The sequence below is a fragment of the Euprymna scolopes genome, chromosome 16 (genome assembly GCF_053919585.1).
Source record: "Euprymna scolopes isolate OS-2025 chromosome 16, ASM5391958v1, whole genome shotgun sequence".
In the NCBI taxonomy this organism is placed as follows: Eukaryota; Metazoa; Mollusca; class Cephalopoda; order Sepiida; family Sepiolidae; genus Euprymna; species Euprymna scolopes.
Window position 1 is genome coordinate 102,994,424 of NC_136497.1, and position 11,113 is coordinate 103,005,536.

At 33.4% G+C, this 11,113-nt stretch overlaps 1 pseudogene; it reads right to left on the reverse strand.

Moving 5' to 3' along the window:
* Positions 1-1,387: 1,387 nt before the first annotated feature.
* On the reverse strand, positions 1,388-1,567 carry LOC145296459 (U2 spliceosomal RNA; annotated as a pseudogene).
* Positions 1,568-11,113: the final 9,546 nt, after the last annotated feature.

An 11,113-nucleotide genomic window follows, 5' to 3' on the forward strand; every position in this document is an offset into this window, starting at 1 on the left:
CATTCAGCAACATGGGAAACCACTATATAGACATACATATGTAGTTTTTGTTGAGAAATATGAAAAACGCGCCAGAAGAAACAGGTTTTCAGCACTAAAAGTCACTGGGGGATGCCAACCAGACTTTTGCCTGGGTCACCCATACTGAATTTATATTAAGAACAATGCCCTCCACATTTCGGGCAAGTTTCAGAAAAATCTAATCGATGGATCAAATGTTATGGGACAAAAAGTGTCATTTTTGGCCATTTTGAAACATTTTTGACCTCTTTTGAGCCCCTGTAGTCAAAATGTGAATTTCTGCAGAAAAAATATTTTTTACTATGCACATCTATATATTGAAATATAATTTGTGACAAAATTTCAGGAAAAACTAATGAACGGTTATCCGCCAATCGTCCGGACTAACGGACAGACAAACCCACCAAAAACATAGATCCCTCTCTGATAAATCAGGGAACCAAAATGTTACGCCATGCCCTTTGCTTAAAAAATGAGCTGCGCATGTATGGTTCCCCTCTGTACGAAATATAGTTTTAAAAATTGGTGCTTCATGGGAGTCCCAAAAAGGTGTGTTTTCTAGCACTAAAAGTACCCGGGCGATGCAAAGCAGAATATTATCCGGGTCACCCATACTGAATTTATATTAAGAATAATGAGCTCCACCTTTTGGACAAGTTTCAGAAAAATCTAATGGACAGGTAAAAATTTATGGGGCAAAAAGTGTCATGTTTTTCAATTTTGGTACATTTTTGACCCCTGATGAGCCACTTTGAATGCCGAATACCAGTAACAATGGACAAACAGTGCAGTTTCATACCTTAACACATGTATATTTACATTCAGCAACATGGGAAACCACTATATTGACATATCAAGTTTTTGTTGAGAAATATGAGAAACGCTCCAAAAGAAAGGGCGTTTTCAGCACAAAAATCCCCAGGGGACGTAAACCAGACTTTTGCCTGGGTCATCCATACTGAATTAATATTAAGAACAATGTCTCCACATTTTGGGCAAGTTTCAGAAAAATCTCATTAATGTATCAAATGTTACTGGACAAAAAGTGTCATTTTTTTGTCATTTTTTACCCCTTTTGGGCCCCTGCGAGCAAAACAGGATTTTTCGCACTAAAAAAAAAATTTACTATGCACATTTATATATTAAAATATAATTTGTGACAAAATTTCAGGAAAAACTAATGGATGGTTATCCGTCAATCATCCGGACTAACGGACAGACAGACCCATTGAAAACATAGGTCCCTCTCTGATAAATCGGGGGACAAAAATGTTACTCCATACCCCTTGCTTAAAAAAAAAAATGTAAATGTGTTACAGACCGACCGATGGAGTGACTTGCATGCGACTAAAAATGCCTTAGCATGGAAGGGTTTCCCCTTCCATTGCCAAGGAAAAGTTACAAATGTAAGTGCAACATCTGTTAAGAACATATACTACACTTTGATCTTAGCCATGTGGCCAAGGAAAAGTTACAAACATAAGTACAGCATGTAGTAAGAACAGATACTACACTTTGATGTTGGCCAAAAGGCCAAGAAAAGGGTATTTATTTGCTCCCCCACCGAGTAAATTAGGCACAAGACCGATTTTTAATGTGAGGAGTGAAGGCGAAATGGGGACCAACTCTCCGGGGAGTAGGGGAGCTGGATAGTGACAATTGGTATTAAGGGTTGCCCCTACATTGACCAAGGTCTTATATGTGGGGTTGCCCCCACATATGGTTTTTGCGTGCAGTATCTGCCGGAACAGATACTACACTTTGATCTTCATATTCAATTTATTCTGTTTAAAGAAAAAATTACAATTAGAAAAATTTCACTATAAAATTAAAATTTTTTTTAAAGCTTAAAAAGCTAAGAACAGCATCTATTAATAACAGACCTTTGATCTTAACCAAAAAGGCTAAGCACGAAAGTGTTACGGACAGACCGACCGACAGATCGACCGACGGAGTGACTTATAGAGTTGCTTGCACACGACTAAAAATTTAATTGATATTTATGGGCCACAGTTTCTGGGGCCACCAAATTTGGGTGTAGTAGTGAATAAACAAAGGATTATTTGTAAATGACAGTAACTGTCGAAAGAAGCTGGGTTCTAAGTCTTGTTCTGACAAAAAAGAATTAAAAAACATCATTCATAAAACTTAATATAATGGATTTACACGAAATAACAATACACTAAAAATGCCTACGTAACTTTCTACATGTAAAGAATACTGAAAAGTGGACTGGCATGAGAATATTCTCAAAGATATGCCACAGAATTTGGCCTGGTCGGACGAACTAACCATTGACACTTATGTTATCACATTAACAGTCTGATGGAAAAGGGATAAAAAAGTAGTCTTTAATATCACGTATTTTATATTTCCTAATTACATTGTTAGATATGCCAATGGTTGAAGCAACTAATGAGAAACTGTCCTGCTGCCATGACGAGTTTTTAAGACGAAATTAATAAATAATGCCATTCACAATATGATGTGGTTTCTCCTCTCTTGTAGATGTTTTTCTTTCGTCTTACTTTCAATGGGTAAAAAACAAGGTGGTTATCCTTTCAGATTTTGAGTGCTTTCCGTGTCATTTTTGTCAATTCATCAATAGCATCAGATTATGTTCACATCTTTTCAAACATGGTTGTTTTATATATTGTGATAAACTAATCACAAGAGTATAATTTATCGAGTTTTTGCTGGCTACTTGCCAAAACGACAACAGATTGAGAAAATCTCAGAACAGAAAGCGACGCTGATTATTCTAGACTCTCAAGTTTTTCCTCCAAGATTTTTATTTGATAAAATCTGAATAAAAAAATACAAACCGATTTTAGAGAGTGCTTTGTGTAGTCTCGAAGAAAACGTTATCTACATTACCAGGAATGAGAGAATAAAAGTGGCATGTAGTATAATCGAAATCTGCATAATCATCCAAATATATGTCGTCATCAAATTAATATTTTATGTTTAATCAACTATCAGATAAGGGTGTTCTTTTCATTCGTGCTTTGATAAACATGCGTTGTGTTATTTTGTTTCTTAATTGAATATTTATTTAAATTAAAAATAAAAGTAAAAAATATAACATTTTTTAAAAGCATTTTTAAAAATGCTGGGATAGCTATTGTTTTTAATGCATGAAGTGTCAGAGCGTATGAAGACGATGCATTCGTTGATTTAACTGTGAGGTCACCCACATAAATATGTGACTCAGAATGTTGATTTGTTCTTTTCTCACAAAGTGACTGCAACTCCTATTATGCACAGACTCGCCGGTCGGTGACATATGCTCCTTCGTTCCTCAACCAAACAGTCCAGTTTTGCTGATGTTCAATAACTCATATTCGAAAATCACCTTTTCCTCTTATTCTTGCATTTTCTTCGTTTTCATCCATGTGCTTGTCCGACACCATATTTATTTCTCATCGCTTATTACATGTTTCTGGAGAAAGAATAAAGTAAACCTTGATTACTGAATCATCAAAGTATCACAAACCACTGAAACATTGAAAGCATGACTAACTACAATAAAATCACCCAGAGCGCGATAGGGGCTATCTAATTTTTCTTTCTCTCTTTTCTGCTTGAGGCGTAACTCCGACACAGACCTCGATTGTCGCTAACAGAGAGAATGACAAGAAGCGGCTCGCCAAGTAGCCTTTCTTACAGGCATCCGTTAACGCGAATAGACAAAGACGATGAGGAGAAACAACGACCTGCTTCTCATTAATCAATACAATTTCTCTTTACTTGAAACGTTTTTTATTACACATTAAAAAAAATTATCTTAACAGCAGATTAACAAATATGGTTCACAACAATGACATGATACCACAATTATGAAAGCTATTATTCACAGATTTCGACTAGCAGAACTCTTCCACGGCTTAATCATGATGGCACAAAACGTGGCATCCTTGTAGAGGAATTGTTATGCCTAACACACACACACACACACACGGAATATCTGTTTACGGTTCTTTTTTCAGTCATGAAGGTCAAATCATATTTTCATGCCCATTCAACAAGATCCATAAACAGCTTACATTACACAATCAAAATATCTGCTGAGGGTCCCAGTTCGGTTATGAAGGGCAAATCCCATTTTTAAGTGTTTTACACGTGCTGCAAATCTGTTAAAATATGAATCCTCATAGAATTGACCCGTGGTAGAAAATGACACCACAATACAATAGAACACTATATATTATTTTATTTGCAAGTATAAATCTTTAAAATGCGATGATAACAAGTACCTTGCACCAAAAAGAGATCTGAGCCTATAACTCCTGCACCTTATCTAAAGCAAAAATGTGCTGCTATATGTGCAGTACATTATATTTTCTTTCTTTTTAAAAATGTAATATAAAAATGGTATGTTATTTAACTATATTATCATAATGCACAACCTACTGCACAAAACCGGAACTTGAATTTCATGGCGACGTTAAAAAATAAAGTATATCACACTTGTCTATAACACAAATTCTAATTCAACCGAAAGTTGGTGCTGCAAGTTGGTGTCAAATTGTCTATTCTTCGCCCCACAAATAAACATTGTTTTATTTATTAATATCCCCCAAAGGAAAAGTATAATGGAGTTTCTTCCAATGAATTTGTAATTGAGTAATGTAAGACGATGTCTAACATCCTGAAAAGAAAAGAGTGGTATGAATTAAAAACCTAGGGGGGAGAGGATGCATTATGTGTGAATAGTTCTGGTGTATTGGGTGGGGGGGGGGCGTAAGAAGATGAAAAGACAGGAAAAATTCATGGACGCGTTCCCTTTGCTTTCACCGAGAAAAATAGAAAGGAAGAAGAGAGGTTTTGAGTTCGAATCGATCAAAGTAATTTTCGTTGGAATTGAATAATGAACCCAGACCCCGCTGTCCTATTACCTCTTTTTAGTTATATATTGTATATTTTATAATATTTAATTTTGATGGTGGTACCAAAAGGTATTATTTAACATTTATTAGTTGGGAGAGGTGTAAAGAAATTTCTGTAACTCGATGACATTTTCCGAGAATCATTGTGGACCATTGTTTACTTCTGCAGCTTTTATTAATTTTCAAGTTATAAATAAAATGGAGTAAAAGGTATTTCTTTTCTATAAATGTTAAAAACGAACACAGATCCATCGATAATATGATCTCCTCCATTGCTCAAAACGAATTATACTTATCCTACAATGATAAAAGGCAATTGCAGAGTATATAATGTCATGGGGTTTTGTCTCCAAAGCCCTAGTTGAACAAACACACAAACAAAGGGTAACTACAACTTTATATATAAATGTTTGTCAGTGGTTTAAGGACTTCATAAATGATGATTCTTGTAAAGAGTAAAAACAAGAAAAAACATCTTTAAGTGTTAATTTTTTTAATTTTTAAGGTACACATGACATTTTCACAAGAATTATAACCTATTAAGGTTTGTGTTAACAAAAAAAAAAAAAAATAGCAAAAAATTTTAGTTTCCTTTTAGTAAAAAAAAAATCCAAAAAAGACATATTTTACTTATTCTTTGTTTTTCTATTTAAGAAAAAGAAAGACTTAGGTATATTTTCCAGCCAATTTAAAAGACAGTCTCATGAAACATTTTTGTAACATGCCACGAGAAACTGTAGAAATTCAAAACACCTGGTCATCTGAAAGGTATTTAAGTTTTTAATTTTAGCAAATTCAAAACTTTTTCTTAAATCTCCGCACCTGTCTATTCCACTAATCAGGAGAATTTTATTTAGTCACTTCATAACATGTTATTACCGTCTTTAATCATTGATCACTTTCTATTTAGTACACTTTCACTATAGAGTAGTACATTTTTCCATGAACACTATTATACCTATTGAGACTTAACTCACCAACGTTCAGAAAACTTTTGCCAAAACAAAAACATTTTTTAAAATATATATCGCCTTATTCCCTCCAAAATGTGATTTCAGAAAATTAACAAACATTTTTATTGAAATTGTTCCTGACAAAACATGAAGCCACTTGATATAAGGTAAAAAAAAAAAAACAGATAAGCAAAGCAAACAATTTGACAATAAATTTTATTTTATATAAATCTTATTTTTCCTCAGACGCTTGAACAAACCAGTCATATTCTGTTTAACTTTTATTAAGACTGTGCATGTTTTTACAATTTTGGGTTGTAAAGATAATGGACACTCAGGTGAGTGTGGCAAATTCCGATCAAATCGGTTCAACATATATGGATGTTGAGGAAACCATTGCCAACAAAAAATCAAACTGATTAAAAAAGTTATACCATGTTGGTTCATAGGAATTACATACATATTGTCTTTCTTTTTACTTTAAAAATACTGGCCAACTAAATATTTTATATAAATAAAACAAAAGTTTAAAATCTTGAATTTATTTATTGTAATAAATAAAATCTTTTAAAAATAATATTTTTGTTTCTATCATAATAAGAATTCTCAGCTAAACAGTAGTTATATAATAAAACCAACATCATTTTAAAAATGTATTTAAAATGATGACATGTTTTAAAATGAAACAAAGTGCTAACAGTTTATAAAAATGTTAAAAAGGACAAAAGAATTCGAGTTGGAAACTATTTCAAAATGTGTCACGACAGAATATACTTCCCCCACTAGCCACACCAGTTAATTTACAATTACGTTTCTGTGTTGCATTTCATCTTTGACGATTGGAAGATATCATTTTTTTACATATGTTCACATAACTTAACGTATTATTATGAATGCTGATTTTATATACTGTAAAAACTTATTGGTTGTGTTTTTGTTTCTTTGCGAGTAGATTCATTTGATAGATACATCAGTGCTTTGACTGTTAAATTAATTTGTTTTCGATGATTTGGTGTTGCAAATTAAGTTTAACATAAGAATGTTGAATATATTAATTATTTTCTCTGTGGAGTAGATATAACTGAACATCCTAAAGCTTTGGCTTATCTGTCTTACATCATGTCAACCTTTTTGAAGTTATTAACCGTTAAAACACAATTCCAATTGGACACAATTCATTGAACTTTTATTGCTATTTTCTAACTTTATATTTACTGTGGCACCCTAGCAGATTTCTAAATGATTTCGTTATTTAAGCACATCGCACAGCAACAAGATCAAATATGAAGTACGATTAACATGAAGAGAAAACAAACTTCCTAAAGGGGAAATCTGAAAAAGTACAAAAACAGCCGAAAACAGAATCGTTGCAATTCCCTAACAGAGACCACTCTATAAAGGAGATGTAATGACTAAGAATTCAGAACAAACTACTTTGCCAGAATAATTCCAAGGCTCACATACACTGTTGGTATCAGGACACAACTAAACTTATTATATTCCGTTGTCCATGAAGTTCACAACGATCAGCCAAATGTTAAAATAGTGGCTGTTATTTGATGCTTTGCTGTCAAGTACAGACGAAGTATACATGGCTGAAAACACATAATGCTATCACGTAATATATAAACATTTTAAATTTAAATAAAATAAACTTGTTTGTCATCAAAATGTACTGAAATTAAAAATTGAACGTGATAATCTTTCAGTGTTAAACTTTTTATCGTACAAAAACTTTTTTAAAAAAGCGGATATATTTTTCTTCAACTTCGATTAAATTATTATTTTTTTATGAAGACATTTTTCAATCCAAACAATGTCGGACTCATTATCTTTTAACTCAGTCCTGTTTTTAACAGCCAACATTTTTTTCCTTAATAAAAACAATCTTTAGTTAAACAATATTAGCAGTCTTAATCCCATGACATCCTACACCGCAAGCATTATTTTATATAAATTAATCATAGTCATCGATTTTATTTTTCTAATACTGTAGAACTACCTCTCTTTACAAAAAAGACAGCTATCTTTATTTTGAGTCCTACATCTAAAATAATGAAATTTATAGTTTAAGAATTTTATTGCTATATTTCTGAATTCACAAAATCCTGCAAATTGACTGTGATATAAATTATCCCTAATTTCATATACTTAAACCCAGACGAAGTGATAGATGATAGTGCTTTGTCAGAGGCAACTTAGCATATTTGGTTATAACTTACATTAAATCGTCGAATGGCACGTGAGGGCTTGTTTTCATAATTTGCACATCATTTCAGAGTCATGTAAAATCTTCCCTTGCATCAGTAATACCCCTTAATATATTTATTTTTTATTTACCTTTTTGAGGGAGTGGACCGACAATGGTCAAATAACCGCACAAACTTTACTTCGCATTTTCTCTAAACGTGATGTTGCCACTGTTGAGATTATGTAAGTAACTTTACATTTCCATGTACTTTTATACCCTTTTTTCATCTCTCATAACGAGTGCACCTGTATATTGTCATGTTTACAATTTAGTTATTAGTTGTTTCTTTGTATACTTTCATACATTTATATGCCCTTAATCTCCTTTTTTATGTCTGATCGGCATTATTCATGTTTGTCCTTGATAAACTGTAAATATACTTTTGTTAATTTTATTTCTGATTCGTGTATTCCAAAGATACGTACACAAACGTTTCTGTATGTCTATCGTCTCATATTCAAAATAATTTTATTATCGTGAAAACACATGAAAAAAAAATAGTTGAACAGTTAGACAAGCAAAATGTCCTGCAACGATCTTTGATAGCTGTCCAGATTGATCACACACGGATCAAACCAGTCAAGTAATTCGATATGTTTTCATTGATCGATTAAGTGTGAAAGTGATGAAACCATTGATTGGTTTTAGAGAATAAAAGAAAAGGCAGTGAAGTATGCTTCAAATATGATGTTAAAGTTATCGAGCAGGGGATTTTAATTAGTATTTGACGATATGCTTGTAATGTTTCGCAATCACAGTTGCATTTAGAAGAAAATAAGGAATGATAAAAGAAAAATCTGTCCATCAAAAGAAAGAGTTATTAAAACAAGATGGAGAGCAAGAGTAGATGTTGTGATTAAATACGTCATAAAATTATGAGAATAGATTTACAGTACAATCATTTCTCTTTCTATCTTTTCTTAATTTCTCTGCGACAAGTCTCACAGAAATCGACTACACACAAATATATATGCAAACTTCAAACCAGAATATTTACCAAAATTGAAATGAACATAATTGCTATCAAAGAATTCCTAGCTCATAACAGAAAACAGCTGGTTGAAAATTCAATAAAGTATGCAAGAATGGTTTTGATGACCTCGGAATTGGAACAGAAATCCAAGTTAGAAAAAAAGAAGGAAATAACCAGGAAAAACAAATAATGTTCCATTGATCTTAGAATCGAAAATGCAACCAGATTTATATACCTCAATCGATAATGTCACGTAAAGAATAAAAGACCAATTTGAACAATTGCTTCTTCTCAGCCAAAAGCATGATTTTCTCATCGCAACCATGATGAAGAATTAGAGTTTTAAAAAGAAAGAAGATATAAATACTGCAAATGTCAGGATTGAAAAGAAAAGAATACAGAATATTGTTGAGTTCTCGAAAGTAAGAAATTAGAGAGAAGGATATTCGCTGAACCGGAAATTGGATGGGTTCGATAATCGTGTTAAGATCCAAAATTAAATAAAAAAGCTATATTTCATTCTCAGATGTAACTGACTCTAGAAGCTGTGACAATTAGTATTTGATCATAGCCTGTTTATTTCTATTGTCATGTTGAGAAGCAATGCAGAGAACAACCACTCCACTTAAAAAACATTTGACAACATTAGCATCCAGCCCACTCTGACCACACGGAAATTGGTCAGTCATAAAATAGGATATTGAAAGCAATCATAGGACATTTTAACATCCTCAAAATATTTTTTCCATCTGTCAAGACATTTGCTTCTGCTATAAAATGTCAGATAGGTCGGCCATAATCGAATCAACAATTATTCTGGTATGTTTTGGTTTTTACCTTTTATGCTATTCTAGGTGGTCTTCTGGGCATTATCACTTCCATATTCAAGGTATTGGACGGTAAATGAAAATTCAATTAAATCGAGATCTTAAATTATATAAAACTAGGACGGGTAAAAGTAACTTCATGGATGGAACAGTTTCGCACCAGTGTTATGTCCCTTTAAAAAAGGTTAAAATCAAGATATTAGGTTGCTGCAAACATAATGTCATTTTAGATGTTCAACTTCAAAAGATCATAACTCTTTTCATAATAAACTTTATTAATCGAAATAAGAACCATTAGAATCGACACATTTTTGCCAACGAGAAACAAGTTTATTCCATTAGCATAAAAATCCGTTCTGGAAGCGATGAAGTCATTGAAAGCCGATCAGGCATCATCTCGGTTTTTGAAGCATTTTTCATGCAGGAAATTGTTGAGATGCTTGGAAAAATTGATAATCAGCGGGCGAGAGGTCTGGTGAATATGGCAGATGAGACAGAGTTTTGTAACCCAATTCGTTTAGCAGGGTCAGTTGAGCAACACGCAGGTGAGCGTTGTCATGGAGGAGATTTGGTCCCTTAATATTGACCAATCTCGGGCATGTACGTTGGAGCTTCTGGTGTATTTCGTCAATTTGTCGGCAATTTGTATTTCGTCAACTTCTCTGTTGTAATCGTTTCGCTTGGATTCAAGAAGCTGTGATGGATGAGACCGGCCACAGGCCACCAAACAGTCACCGTAACTTTTGTTTTGGTGCAAATTTGGCTTTGGGAAGTATTGTGGAGTGTCTCTGGCATCCAACCACTCTGCCGAACGTCGCTGGTTTTCATAGGGGATCCACTTTTCATCACACGTCACAATCTACTCGAGAAATGGGTCGCTTTTGTTGTGCAGAAGGAGCGACGATTTTTTTTTTATTATTGTTGAATTCATGCGGCACACATTTATCCAACTTTTTTGACTTCCATATTTGCTTTAAAAGGCAAACGACTGTTAAGTGGTCGATCTCGAGTTCAACAGCAACTTCTTATGTGGTTTTGCGAGGATCGGCTTCAATTAAGGCTTTCAAATGTTCATTATCAACCGCAGTCAGCCAGCTGCGACCATCTTCATCTTTGAGGCTCTTGTCACCATCATTGTGCCACACGTTTGTTTGTGGTTTCTGGGCCAAACGCGTAATTGATATCAAAAGCTGTCTCAG